This window comes from Marmota marmota, unplaced genomic scaffold, assembly GCF_001458135.2.
Source record: "Marmota marmota marmota unplaced genomic scaffold, marMar, whole genome shotgun sequence".
NCBI classification, from domain to species: domain Eukaryota; kingdom Metazoa; phylum Chordata; class Mammalia; order Rodentia; family Sciuridae; genus Marmota; species Marmota marmota.
The window spans coordinates 62,996,884-63,012,917 of NW_025999842.1; the positions used below are offsets into that span (position 1 = coordinate 62,996,884).

At 39.7% G+C, this 16,034-nt stretch overlaps 1 protein-coding gene across 1 annotated transcript in view; it reads left to right on the forward strand.

Moving 5' to 3' along the window:
* Positions 1 to 16,034, forward strand: part of Sash1 (SAM and SH3 domain containing 1) — an 899,535-nt gene that overhangs the window by 574,121 nt on the left and 309,380 nt on the right. The gene's annotated exons all lie outside the window — the stretch shown is intronic.

The window sequence follows — 16,034 nt, forward strand, 5'->3', positions numbered from 1 at the left end:
TAATTGTGATTCTTATTGCTTTTGGTGAGTGTGTGTTTGTGTGTACAAGCCCTCATGCATGCTTTTAAAGACTCCATCCACTTTATCAATCATTTTATCATTTCCTTAATGGTTTTTCATGCACACCCATACACACACCCACTCATCCCTAAACAATATACTGTTTGATTTTATACTTTTTTAAATTACAGTATCCTGTATGTTTTTTTAAATTTTTTATTTGTTTTAATTAATTATACCTGACAGTAGAATGCATTTATGTACTTTGATGTATATCATACATAGATGGGATATAATTTCTCATTTTTCTAGGTATACATGTTGCAGAATTATTTTGGTCATGCAGTCACATATAAACATACAATAATAATGTCTGTTTCATTCTACTATCTTTCCTATCCCCACATCCCCTCCCCTCCCCTCCCATCACTTCCCTCTACGTAATCTAAGGTAAGCTATTCTTCCCTAGTGCCCCCAGCCTTATTGTGAATTAATATCCGCATATTAGAGAAAACATTTGGCCTTTGGTTTTGTGGGATTGCCTTATTTCACTTAGCATGATATTCTCCAACTCCAACTATTTACTGGCAAATGTCATAATTTTATGTTTTTGTTTAGTTGAATTTAGTTGTTATTTTTATCTAGGTTACACAAACATATAAAGAGGCAAATGACACTCTAAATCTTTATATAAAAATATCCATTCCCACCCCAACACCCATGCCTAATTTTATGTTCCCTGGAGACAATTAAACTCTCTTAATGAAATTTTTTAAAACTCCCCTATATATCATTGCATAGCATGCTTATTTTGTTACTAATTGGCTTTTTCAGATTTGGAAAATACCTATTTTCTTCCAACTTTAAAATACGAAAATGTAACTCTATGATATGCACCCCTTCTCTCCACATACATGTGCTTTCTATCTCCCCAATCCCCCCAGTAGTCAGATCATATTGTGGTTAGACCATTAGTTGGAGCTTACATATTGGACTATGCAAACACCATTCACAGCCTAGCTAGGTGGTGTACTATGATTGCTTTTTTTTTCCTGTGCAATGTTGGATTTTTCCTAAAATTTATAGTAAACTTTTTTATTATTCCAGTTCCAAATATCAGTCCCAAATGTCCCCAGTCATATAAATCTCCTTTCAAAATGTTCTAATGTATCAGATTATCTATTATTTCCATCTCTCCTTGAAGTTCTCTAGCCTGTTCCAACAGGTGCATTAGGAATCTCTCTTCATGTTGTTCTAGGGAAGCCCTTTGGGTCTCTGTTGCTCAGGTCTCCCAATTCCTTAGTCCCAGATCTTTCCTTCTCTTGCTTTACACCCTTGTTTTTGTGGAGCACATGCACAAGTAGCTTTGTAAGAAAGGGTATAAATGAGGGCTGGGGATGTGGCTCAAGTGGTAGCGTGCTCGCCTGGCATGCGTGCGGCCTGGGTTCGATCCTCAGCACCACATACAAACAAAGATGTTGTGTCTGCCGAAAACTAAAAAAATAAATAAATAAATTCTCTCTCTCTCTCTCTCTCTCTCTCTCTCTCTCTCTCTTTCTCTTTAAAAAAAAGAAAGGGTATAAATGATAAAAATTTTGATGCATGAACGTCTAACAGTGTGTTTATTGGCTTATTATAGAGTTCTATTTTGGAAATCAATTTCCCTGGGAGTTTTGGAAATATCTTCTATTTCCAATATTGATATTTAAAAGCCCAATGCCTAATCTTGGTATTTAAAAGCCCAATGCCTGTGTGTGTCTTAATTCTTTGTATTAAAACTTTCTCTCTGCAAGCTTGTAAAATCTTTTACAAATGATCTGAAATTTCATGACAATATGCCCTTCCAAAAAGGGCTGTTTTTATATTTCTCTGAGTATTGAGTGAGAGTTTCAATCTGGAAAATCATGTTGTTCAGTTACAAAGAATTTTCCTTCAACTGTTTCATTATAATCTGTTTTCTGGGAAATTTCTTCAACTCTGTCTTCTTATATTTTGATCAAGCTTTTCATTTCTGCCCTAAAGCTTTTACTTTTCCTAAGAACTTCTTTGTTCATTGAATATTTTTATATCATTTTGTTCTTATTTAATAGATGCAGTTCTTCACATATCTAAAGATGTCAATTATATTTTCATAATTTTCTTTTTCTGACCTATTCTCTGCTCACTCTAAGTTGTTTTATTCTTTTTTTTTTGTTGTTGTACTGATCTTTGCCTTTCACATTTAATGCCTTCACCAAAGCCTGAAGATCTTTTGTTGCCTGCTTATGTTTGAAAACAGTGTTTCAAGTAGCATATTGGAATCCTAGTTGCGTGTATTAGAAAATTCCTTTCCTAAGTTCATCATTTGTCTTTTCACTTTCTTTATGCTAACAGTTCATGAAAAGACTTTCTGAATTTTAAGGTAGCCTTTTATGATTCTTTTTTTTTCCTTTAGGTTGTTTGCTTTTTATTTCTTATTGAATAAATCCCTCTTGATCTTGTGGTCATTAAGATATTTTCCTTTAAAAGTCTTATACTAATAATTAGTGCTTTTCATGTTTAAATACATAATTTAACTGGAATTAAATAGTGTTTATGGTGAGATATGTACATCCAATTTCATTTGTTTTCCCGAACAGATAGACAACATTTATAGAAAAGCCTGTTGTCTTCCATTTATAGAAAAGCCTGTTATTTTCCCACAGATTACAGAGGCAGAAATGTTCTAACGTGGGTTTATAGCTGAGTCTCTTTCTGGGCTCTATTCTATCCCAGTGTTCCCATTGTCCCTTTCTGTGTTGACAATCTATAGTCTTATAAGATTCATATTTGATAAGACAGGTTTTTCCCTACTTTATTCCCTACCTAGAATAACAATCCAAAAATAGAAGGGAAAAAAAACCACCTTCTAATAGGAAAGAAATAGTAGGCTGAATTTCATTCATTCATAAAAAATGCATTAAGCACCTGACACGTTTCAGATGAGCCCTAAGAACTGAAAACTGAGTAAGACACAATTCCTGCTGGAAAGGCATAAACTTGGGGGAGGAGACGGATGAAGAATTATACTTTTATTCTATTCTGAGCAGGAATAATGGAGGCATAAGAAGCTCTATGCTGAGAGGAAGAAAATAATTATGCCCAAGGGATAAGTTAGGAAAACCCTGACAGATTTGGCCAATAAATGGTAGTTTCAGTTTGGTCTGAAGACATGATTGGCATTTTAGGAGAGAGAAAGGGGAGGATTTACAGGGAGGGGACTCTGAGGGCTGTTATGAAAGTGCATAATCTGTTTCATAATAAAGGATCAAGCAAAGGAGCAGGTCCAGTTAGAAAGGAGGCCAGTGCCACACAGGGAAGAGCCTTGTCTTCTCCCCTGGGCTTGCACACTACCCTGCAGACACAGGTGGACTCAGGGGATTTCAATTAGAAAGGTAATGTCACCTTCATCACGAATGTGGCAGTGTAGACGCAGACTTCAGTGGGGTGTGGAGGGAGACTGTGGGTGGGGAGTCCAATGAGGAGGCTGTTGCGTTGCCCATGGTAAAATTCCTGAGGCCTCAACCTAGGCAGGAGTGAAGGTAGCGGCCATGCCTACAGAGCGGATGGACATCTTTGCCTTCTCTTCATTTGACAAAGCATTTATATCAGAGTATACAAAGAGCTCAAAAACCAACACCAAAAAAGAATCGATAAATGGGCAAATGAACTAAACAGACACTTCTCAAAAGAAGAAGTAGAGTCCCATAATTATATGAAAAAGTATTCAACAGCTTCAGCCATCAGGGAAAGCTAAAAAACTACATTGAGATTCCATCTTACCCTAGTTAGAATGGCTATCAGCAGGAGTACAAGAAACAGTAAATGCTGATGAGGATAGGAACTCAGACACAATTGGTTACAATCTCAACTAGTATAGCCACTATAGAAATCTCTATGGAGGTTCCTCAAAAACATAAAAATAGACCTACTATATGATGTACCTATACTACTTCTGGGTACATACCCAAAGGAATTAAAGTCAGCATACTAGCTACCTGCATGCCCATGTTCATAACAACACAATTCACAATAGCCAAGTACGGAACCAGCCTAGGTGACATCAACAGATGAATGGATTTAAAAAACATGTATACATACACAATGGAATACTACTCAGCCACAAAGAAGAACAAAATTGTGTCATTTGCAGGAAAATGGATGGACTGGAGATCATAGTATTAATCAAAATAAACTAGACTCAGAAAATCAAGTATTGGATATTTTCCCACAAATGTGGAATTTAGGAGTAAAAAGATTACATGAAAGTAACATGGAGACCTACTAAAGAAGGGACAGAAAAAGATTACATGAAAGTAACAGGGAGACCTATTAGAGAAGGGACAGTAGATCAGGGACAGGGAGAGGGGTAAAAAAAGGTAATGGGGAGTGCTGTGATCAGAGAATGTTATTTTCATGTATAAACATGCCACAATGAAACCTGGTATCCAGTATAATTAAAATGAATTAATAAAAATAATTTTTTTTAAATGTGCACCTAGCACCTTGGCTCCTACAAAATTCTACCAGCATGCTTTGCAGAACACATCCTGGAGACAATGGCATTGGGACAAGAAGGAATACTAGGAGTGCAGGAAGTCAAAGGGTTTCTCTTAGTTAAATTTTGCTTAATTAAATTTGAATAATATAAATTATATTATTAAAGTTACCTGTCTCTCTTATCCCCGGGTTAGGATGTGATAATTATGTTTCCAGAATAAGTAAAATAATTGAAAGAGATTGACTTCTAGCTACTTATGGCATACTTGAATACATGTTTTCTTTATTTCATGAAATATCTGTGGTACTTTGCTAATGATTGCTATTATACATTAAATTTTAAAAGTGCTCCGACATCCTATAGGAATTAATTTAAAAGTTATTGCCTTTGCTTTAGATACAAACTTCAGATATAATATGTATGTCCTGTCATCCCCCACTTTAGGCTAGGAATTAATCAATGCTGCCCCATGAATAAAACAAATGGTAAGCTGTAACATGTGTGTGGTGATTACAAACCCAGGCCAAATCTCACTGCAGCAAACCCCAAGGGCCTGCCTGTTGACTTCTGGTATAGGAATTTAAAACTACCTGTATTATTTGGCATGAGCAACCCATTGGCTGAGTATTATAAATCCTTTTACTATGCTATTATTTACACTGAAATATGTTGATCGGAATGAGCCTTGACTTATATTGCGGAGAGATGAAACCAACAAATATGAAGATGCATCTGCAGATTGAACACATTTACATCCATCACATTTTACTTCATGCTTATCCCTAAATAAGAGTCACCAAAAGGACAGATTGTTATGCACAGGGGGCAGTAAATCTACTTGGTAAAACTCTTGATTGATGTTCTCCTCTAAAACGATCCTTTTTCTCTCAGTTTAACTGTTAAGAAGTACGAGGAAGCCCTGATTTCAAACAACATCGAATCCTATTTAAACCTGGAAACTTGTGCCTTTTTGAGTTGGATAAGCAGACAGTCAGGAGCACTAAGTATTTTGCTGAATCTTTCCCAGCACTTCCAAGCAAATTCAAGTGCTTAGTCCTGAGTGCTCCTGCAGCCGACTGTGCTCTTCTCTGGAACAGCACTTGATACCTTGCATGACAGGATTTATGTGTTCACACATATCTTTCGCCCTGCATGGCCTGTGAGCTCCAACATGGCAGATGACACATGCCTATCAGTGCCCTCTCAGCAACCAAGCTGGTCCACATAAGGACTTTAGGGAGTGTTCCCAGTTATAGTGTCACTACACAGTGACTCACTTATGTCCACCAAGCCTTCATGGGATTGAAATGTGTCCCCTCCAAGGCCTAGGTGGAAGTCCCAATTCCCAGGACCTCAGCATGTCACCTTATTAGGAAGTAGTATAAGTTTCTGATATAATTAATTAGGATGAATTCCTACTGGGGTGGGACAGGCCTCTAAAGCAATTTAACAAGTGTCCTTGTGAATAAAAAGTGGAAATTTGGACACAGGAAAGCACACAGGAAAGATATGCTGTGACCACAAATGTGGAGATTTGAGTTGATGCCTCTTCAAGCCAAGAACATCAAACATTGCTAGCAACCACCAGAAGCCAGGAGAGAGACATGGAGCAGATTCCCCTAAACAGCACTCAAAAGGAACCAACCCTGCCAAACCACCAATGGGAACTTCCAGCCTGCAGGACTGTGAGACCATAATCACCCAGTTGAAGTACTTTGACAGGACAGTCCTAGAAAACTACTACTACTCCTTAAGAGCAGAAGTGACACGTTTCTAACAGAACAAAGTTAATCATTTTTTAGATTATTCCCTTTAAAGCCTTCTGGTTCTTAAAACCATGATTGCCATATGTGGTAATAGAAAGCCGAGCCAGACAAGGTCTGATGGAAATGTGTTCTTTAAATGAGTGATGAAGATTACACTGATGGCTGGTTGGTGGATATGTTTGGGAGAAGGAGGCCCCGTAATAATAAAACAAACAGGCTCAGAGCTATGTATAATCAAAATACATTGGTACCAAGGGCCCAATACATAAAGCATCTGCTTTGATAATAAACCTATACATATGTTGAAAAGGCACTAATGACAAATGTTCAAAAACAGTCACAGACTGGTTTTCAATTCATAAAAAGGGGGAATCCATCAAGTTTGTTCCTGTATATCTACATTCAATTTAAAATATGAAATAGAATATCAGTAACACTAGAAGGTGAATTGACAATAAATATTCTCTATTCTAGAGGCTCATGGAAGGAGATTGGAAGGGCAAAACTTTTGAAATCCAATAGAGCTGGTTGTATTCCCACTTCTTTGACCTCCTTACCATATGACCTTACATGAGTCATTTAATCCTCAGAAACTCTGTTTGATTGCCTTAAAAATGGAGATGATAGGGATGATGATGCCTCCCTCAGAGAACTGATCTGTGGATTAAGTGAGATAATAATGAAGTAAGCAGTGAGTGCATTGCCTGGTAAGACGCTCAATTAAAAACATTCTGTAGATGGCAGCTCAAATTTGTATTTATCCTTATTATTCCCCATGGGCAACAGCCCTGCACTTCAACACTTCAGTAAATCTGTTCTAGGATATCCATTTATAGAGTTTAAATATTAGTGACCCTGGGGAAGTCCCCAAGAATCACTGAGGTTGTGCCAAACATTTCCTTCTTTCTTTTTCTCCTTCCTTAGGCACAAAGTACCCGCAAATGATGAACCAATGGGTAGACAATAGCAGTATCAGACACAGGTTTGAATGAGCCCTGGTTAAAGTTAAAACAGATGAATCCTCAGTCAAAAGCCTCTGTTCTGAGAGACAAATTAAAAATGAATCAGACTCTGCTCAAGGAAAGGTGATTAAGAGATAAAGTCAAGAAACCAAGACTGCACATCAGGCTCTCCTTGACTTCAAGGCAGCCATTCTTTACCTCTCTGAAATATGGGCCATGCTTTTGAAATCCACCCTAATCAGCCTAGTCTTTGCACGTGGTCTTGGAAGGAGACAGCCTGAAAACTGAAAATATAAAACAGGCAATGGCTCCAGGAGCAAAGACTCTTTCCTGATCATCTCTAGTGCATTCCTACGTACCCTTTTCCTGCAAGGAAAATAACCGTGCTCCATTTTTATTTTTCAGTCAGCAGGCCGAAAATGATGCCAAGTAGTTTGTGGTTTAAAATAATGATTTGGTGGAGGAAGAACCAGCCAGCCCACTCATGTGACCAGAAGACAGCACCCACTGAGCACTGCTCAGAGAGGTCTTCGTGACAAGTGTCCTCTGCCATTGGGCAGCTCCATCCCTCAGTCCCTTTGATATTTGAACTCTGTAAGTTCAGCATTGCCATGTGTTTTCTTGAAAAGAGGTTAATATTTTCTGATTTGAATTTAGTGAATGACCCTAGGTAATATCCACCCGTCCCCGGCTGCCGACCCTCTCTGCCTCCATGTTCTCTGTTGTAATTGCCCATTAATCAGCCCTGAGCTTGCCAAAGCTCCACAGGGCTATGAACCTGATGGGACAAATCAGCCTGCGACGTGTGTTGACAGACTCAGGTTTGTGTGACGAGCCAGGAATGCACAATCTGGTGGCCAGAACACCCTTGAGCAGCAGGGCTGTAGCCAGTAAATGTGACATGTCCATTTGTCCTGCACAGAGACTAAAGGAAATCTGAGCACCTTCTTAACTGCTACATGAAACACAGTTAGGATAGCTTTTACATGTAGCACTTTAAAACCAAGAAATGTAGACAATTTAAGAACTGGATGGGATCCTATGCATATCTTTTCTAAGTTGCTCCTTTGGGCCATGATAAACTGAAGTACTTGCTAACCACGGTACCGTGTGTTTGTAAGGTCACACAGGACTCAAGGCCAACTCTCCTTTTTCCTAATTTAGACAATTGTTCCCGATTACTCACATAGGAAATACATCATTTGAAGCACAATGTGTCTAGTTTCTAATGTTGCCTTGCAAATAAGTTTCCCATCCACTGGCCCAGTGAGCAAGGCCATCTTGCCTCAGGAGGTATATACTTAACAGGGCAGGCTGGGGATCTACTTAATCTCTCCCTCTTCTCTTCTGGAACAGAATGTGTTCTCAGTAATGAAAAGTCATGAGATTCTTCCTGTAAAGAGGGACTTTGGGCTCTGTCCTCACCTAGAATCTGAGCTCATCCCCAACACCTAGCATACCTTGAAGGGAACATTTTAAACTCCTATGAAACTGGCTGGCTGTCATTTCTCTCTTAACAAGAGCTGTAAGTTGGTTTGAAATAAGCAAGCGGAAAGGAATTTCAAAGGACAGGATTAGTTGAAGCAAAAAACTGTCTGTGATAAGCAACTCACAGGTCACAGTCCCTTCCTGGAGACTTCAAATATAGTATTCTAATACTTACTTGTCTTGGTTATTAAAGTTCTACCTGGAGACAGAGAATGGAAGAGATGCTACCCCTAAGTTTCTGCCAAACTTGAAGTTGAATTTCTTTCATGATAATGAGAGGTGGGGGAGAGAGGGGAGAAAGAGAGAAAAGAGAGAAAGTGTATGTGTTAGGAGAGCAGAGGCCTCCTGAGGCCAGTATCAGTGAAGGAGAAGGATGAAGTCCAGGGCGATGAGCTCAGGAATAACATTGCCAACCGCTGCCTGTCACCTCCCCTTATTTGGAACTTTCAACTGCCACTTTCTGATTTCTCAGAGGTGGGATGATCATTCTTAAATAAATTTACTTGAAGCACAAAAACAATAACATATACCGGTCTTTCCTTATCACCAGGGCTGTCAGCTGGTAGCCCTGCCCCTGGACCTCTGCTTATTTCATCCTGCAGTGCAGCCTAAGTGTAGTGTAGCATCACTTATTTACATGTTTGTCTCCTAGGAGACAGGAAGGCCTTTGAGGATAGAAATGATATGATAATAGTTCATGGATCACAACCTTTATTTATTACCACCTGCTATCCTTTGCAAGACTTCACTTCTTCTTGAGAAAGAATTTCAATTTTACGATTTTAAGAATTCAGATGGAATTCAAAAAATCTACCCCTGTATATTTAGATTTCAAATATTTGTAAGAATGTAACCCTGCTAGGGCACTCCCCAAAAATCTCATGGGAATGTTTCGCAGGTGGTTTGCAGCATTTGTTACAGGAAGAAGAGAACTTTTTACTTCTTTGAAATCTTCATTGGCATCTGTGTTCTTCGCCTGTTTCTGTAATACATACATCCACTGCAAAGACACTAGGCTAAGAGCATCAGAGAAGCAAGGACATTTTGAGATAACAAATCCATGAACACCATAAATGTCAGCCCTTACATTTTTATCACATAGTAATTATACACATTTAATCATTCTTATATACATTGGATAGTGGTCAACTCAGCCTATCTACCACATTAAACTTTTTAAATTTCTTTATGTAAGTACATTCAAATCCTCTCTTCTAACTATTTTGACATATCTAACACACTATTACTAATTACATTCACCCTGTTGAGCCACAGAACACCAAAACTCATTCCTCCTACGGAAATCTAGCATGGCACCCATGCACCAGCTTCTCCCCATCCACTCCCCTGTTCTCCCTAGTCTCTGGTAACCTCTATTCTCTGCTCAACTTCTATGAGATCAACATTTTTAGACTCCACTTATGAATGAGATTGTACAGTGTTTGTCTTGCTATGTTTGACTTATTTCACTGAACACAATATCCCCCAGCCCCATCCATCCATTCATTTTTCACAGATGATGGGATTTCATATTTTTATGGCTAAATAGTTTTCCATTGTATATACATATCATATTTGGAAGAGGTGCCTTCCTGTGACCACTTACTGCATTGATACCAGTAGCAAGGTCACCAGGATGGTGAATGAACTAGGAACCTCCTTACATATTCATTTCAGGTCAATATCCTACCTACCATGGAAGCCACACTGCATCATGAAACAATTCCCACCAGCAACTTGCTGTTGTGGCTGGATGTCAAGTGCATGATCCTGCACCTACATGGTCCTGAGATGAGGGTCTCTTTTCAGTTTTCATCTCTGGCAGGTCCCTCACTTCCTCACCCTGGTCTCAGCCCAGAGCTTACAGTTCACTCTGAACCCTTGCTCCTCCTCTGGGGCAGGTCTCATCCTCATTGCTTTGTCTGGGTCTCCCTAAGCTGTGGTCCTATCTTTAACATTTGTCTTCAACCTTAGTTTCCCTAATTCTTGATGTTTGAGCCACTCCAGACTCTCAGGGAAAAGCACTCTAGATTTTTAGAAAGTTTAGAAATCAGATGCAGATTCATACCTAGTTCCAAAAACAAGCCTGGAGCTGAAGATGGTCAGAGTGCTAGTAATAAAGCCAAAATTCTTCTAACTAGGTATTTTCCTAACTAGGTTGACTAGTCTGTTTTATCTATAACTTGGTTGGGAGTGTTTTGGTTTTATTTACTAAAAAGCATAAATTCCTGCCTCGACAAATGTTTATTTTGTGGCAAGTTCTTATTTATGAAGAAAGGTCAAGGATGATATGCTGATGAATTGAACATTCAGGAGGTGAATTTACTGTATTCCACACTCTAGATGAAAATGACCACTTCATATTCAGTGCACATCTCTGAGTGGCACCAAGCAGACTTTCATCTCTGTTGATTTGGAGGCACATCAGTGTTCGTTCCTCCTGCCAGTCTCTCCCGTAGGCATCAGTTATCACTGTACAGTGCTGTGGTCCTGGAGATTAGCCTGAAACTGTCTGATCTTACCCTCTGACAGCTCTGAAAATTGCACTTTTGAATCACTCCCTGATAACAGTTTGTTGACTTCACATTTGTCCTTTCTGCTCAAAAAATCTAGTCAGACCTGGTTGGAGAGAAATCCTCACTATGTGATAGTCCCCGCTGTTGTAACTTTGGGACAGGGTCTGGGGCCTCAATGCTGACTCATGAAGCCTGTTGTCCCTATACACTTCTTTTGTGTGGTTGAACTGAGGTGGCTTGGACCTCTTGCTTCATCACCAGAAGGAAATAGCTTAGGCTCAGCCCCCCCATGCCATCCATCAATGGCGCCATCTTGGTGCACAAACTCCTATTTTGCTTCCATTTCTATATTGAATTTAAGAACCTTTCTGCCTTCTTTGACAATTTAAATGTGCTGAATACTATTTTTAGTAAGAGGGAAAGGGTGCATACATCCATGATAGTCATTTGGCTATCCAAGTAATTTCTCTAATCTTTCAGATGAATTTAAATGGTCTTCTTGTCCATGATTTAAATACTACAAATAACACCATTGTATTAGTGCAATATATTCAAAGCCAAAAATACATGCTTCACAATGCTGGAATTTCTCTTCTCTACTTATGACCCCACTGTCTTTCTTGGCAACAAGAATGTCCTTCTCCCTCCATTTCTCTTCTCCCCTCTCTGCCAATACCCAATCTGAAGTCCCTCTATTCACCTGTCAGAGACCAGGTGCTACCTGCCTACCTTGCTAATGTCTGCTGTATCCATTGCCCTGTCTCTACACCCTGCCATTATCCTAGCCATGCCTGGGGTTTTTGGAGCTGAAAAGAAACACCTGATCCAATCCTTTGTTTCTTAATGGGAAAAATGACCTAAAGAAATGAAGTTAATTGTTCTGGGTTTAGGACCAGAGCTTAGATATGAGCATACCACTGCCTCCTTCCAGACCTATACATGGTTGCACAGCCTGTCTCTCTCTATTTCAATCCATCAAGCACAAATTCCAGGCTATTCTTTCTGAATCACTGCTTCGAGGCTACTTCTTAGCTCAAAAACCTCCAGTGGTCCTGCATTGCTTCCAGAACAAAATCCAAATAGTCAAGCTCACTTTTTCCTCACTCCTATTTTTGCAGGTGCCTGTACTTTGCAAACAAGCAAACTTATCTGTCCATTCCACATATTCCTCCCCTGTCCTGGCTGTGCTTTTATTTCTATACCTATGTGCATGGTTTGCAATTCTGGATCTGACTCATTTGTCAGAGTAAACATCAAAATACCTGCTTTCCAGAACCTTCGAAGGACCCCTTCAGTTAAAAGTCATCTGCACTGTAGATTGACAGCTCTTCATCCATAGCTCCCTGCATTACCCATCACCTTGAATAACAATTGCATGAGTATTATTGATATTTTCTGCTTGTCTGAAGATTCTTGAGGAGAAGATTCTGGAGTGTTTGACTTTGTATCGTACATCTGTATTTTTTCAGGTTATTAGCCAGTAAACTCAGAACTACATAATTTCTCTAAGCTAAGAGTCCAACTTTTTGTTCATCCTTTTTGTCACATACAGTTGAGGTGCAGATCAATTATATTATTTTTGTTATGAAACACGGCTTAACTGTTATGATAAACAATGTATCTGTCAACCACTTGAAAGCATTTTAAATTAATTATATACTACTGGGTTTATTTGACATAAAAATGTAAAGCAATATAAAATATCAAATAAATAAATTTTTTTTTTTCTTCTAGAGCAAAATCCACCCTCCGCCCCCCAATTCACACACAAAAGACTGAAATGGTCCTAGAAACTCATCAAACATTTACTGCCATCTTGTGGACAGATGATAGCAAAACCCCTAAATGAGGTTGAGCAGTTGTGCTCATAAACAGCCTCAATGCAAATGTTGTATGGTTAAACCCACGGAAGCAGCCTCTTCATTAATTAAACCATTTGCCCAGAAAGTGATTAGTCAAAGCCAGAAAGTCCTTTGTTAATTTTTCTTTATCATTACGGAATCCTAAAGTGGTTGTCACCAGTAATCTCAATTTTCTCCTTCCTAATGTCTAAGATTGGGGCAGCAATATCAGGGAAAAGTGATTGAATACATTCTTATTGGCCTTGATTCTTGAGGCAAAAAAAAAAAGTAAGACTTGTTTAATTAACAGATTAACAATGAGCAGTTTGCACCCATGAGAACACAGTTTTCTGTGGACCGTTCCGTTGGCTCCTTGCTGACCTGCTCCCAAATGAGTAGATGCTGAAGTTCAAGTACAAGTTTCCCCACCACATTAATATAAATCAGTATCTCACAGAATGGACTATCAGAAGACTGTATTATGACCATTCACATACTGGAACTCAAATTAATTCCCAAGAACTAGGCATGAAATATGGAAAACACAGTAAAACATTGAACAAAATCATTTCCTTTTCCATGGGAAATATTTCCCTATAAACCTTTCGTTCTTTTAGCTTTTCCTAGTAAATCAATGACCTCCTATTTCAAATAGCATAGGTGCTTGATTATTTTCCTTCTATATTAAATACAGTCCTTATTCAAATACTGAGCTGGACCATATCTACAAATATCTTCATGCTATTATTTTGTCTCCAGGGTGCTTTATTGCCTGTAAGGGAATTCATATGTGGCATTGAACTTGTCTCGAGACATGATTTCTTACATGCGTAAAATGAGATCTGAAAGAGAACCAGGCTGCTTAGAGCAAAGCTTGCCTGTGTGGGCAGCATGCTCCCTTCCCTGGCCCTGCCCCCACCCCCCAGCTCTCTGGACATCAGGGTCGCTGCTTTGCATGTCTCTCTTTCATCCCTGCCTGGCTTTGTTAATGACTCCAGAAAAAGTTATTTGAAAATTAGCTGTCAGTTAAGGCCATGTCCCTCGGTCAGAGAGAATTGAATATTAACTCAGTTATTCAGTGACCAGTGACTAGGCTCCAGGTTCTATGGAAGACCAATGGGACCTACCAGAGCAGAATTTCTCCCCTCTGTCATTTCAGTCCAAGGAGTGAAATAGTAAACAATCACAGAGCTGCCTGATAAATGCCAGAGGCATGGTGTGCTGGGTCGCCAGGAGCCCACTGCCAGCTATAAGGCACACCAGGTGGAAGTGAAGGGCTGTGGTCCTGGAAAAGTAGCCATCAGTGCTGAACTTGGCTCCATGTTGGAGCTTGACTTTTATTCTCCTGGAGAATAAAGTTGATGATGGGCCTAAAGCAGCCAAGTGACACAGCTAAGTTTTATTTCATTTCCTTGGGAGCACTATACAAGGTAAATGGAAAGAGGTCAAGACTGGAATCAAGAAGACTCATGATGAAGGCCTTCCATTAATCTCAGCTTCAGGATCAAACCTTGAGCCAGGCAGTGGGAATGGAGCAGAGGCGACAGACACTCAGCTCTTTAAAAGGTAGACACAGCAAGACCCAGTTCCAGGATGAGTATGGAACCTGTGGACAGAATGTTGACAATGATGCCCTGGTTTCAGGCCTGGGCAACTATGGCAAGGGTGGTGCTGTAGGGGAGAGGAATGTTTTCTTCTCAGCCATTGCAAGGTTCATGGCTGGGGTCCCATAACAACAGGCAGGTTAAGAAGAGGAGAACAGAAAGAGATCTATCAGATGGAAGTTTCACTTGACCTGGGTGCCTTCAGAAGTGAAGACCCAAAGAAATGGAGAAATCTGCATATTTATGAGGAGTTGTGCTGAAATACCATTGGGGAACAGCAGGTGTAATCTAATCGTAACACACCAGGAGCATCTTGGCAGGGCCTGTTTTGTTCAGATTTTTCTTGGCATCTATGTGTGACATTCCAGTGGTCCTTGGGCATAGGGCAGAATGTCTGTCACTTCAGGGTCTTCATGACAGAAGGAAGGAAGAAGGTCAGAGAGTGACCTTCCTAGGTTTTATCCTACTTAGTGGGGAGGAAGGTAAGAGTGGGCCTCCTGTCTTTGCTGGTTGCTCAAATGCCAAGGGGCCATATTTTAGGGTAGGGTGTCTTCATGAACCCCAATAGTGCCATTTTAATAAGTGAGGAAACATGACTTCTGAGAAAAAAAGAGTGGAGGTCAGGATAAGGGGAATCATGTGTCCATAAGTCGATGGTAGGAAAGTTTCAAAAAGGAAATAGAGGTCTCTTTAGACCTGAAAATAATCATGGACTTATGGACTAACTTAGCACGAGAAGCCTTAGAGACACAAAGTGATCACAAAGCAGAAAAGGGGTTAGGGGGATGAATAGAAACAAGGATAAAGAGTCGTCCTGTGCGTTGGCTGCCTATTAAAATCACCTAGAGATGTTGAAATGCTACCAATGCTCAGCCCATATCCTGGCACAGGTAAGCTCTACAGGTAACTGCAAGGTGAGCTAAGGTAAGGCCACTGGTGTAGACTCCTCTTTCTAGAAGGATGTTATGGAAAAGAAATGTGAGAGATTATCAAGTATTAGAGGAAGTTATTTTTAAAATAAACATTGAAGGAAAAAAAAAAACTAAGGTAGCCAAGTACTCCTGCAGCGTGAGAAAAAGAAACAGAAGAGAATAGTCAATGGCGAAAGTTCTAAGGGGAAGTGGGAGAACAGGAAGGCCCATAGCCCTGGACGAAGGGAAGAAGATGTCTGGAAGTGACGCTAGTAAGGCAAGATGGGCGGACACACAATTAAATTTGTAGATGGAAGGATGAGAAGACTGTCCCTTATCAGCATGAAGGTAATTAAGTGCATCAAAAAGATCAGTCTTAAATGTCTCCTACTGTGGATAAACAATGTTAGGAAAACATCTTGGGAGG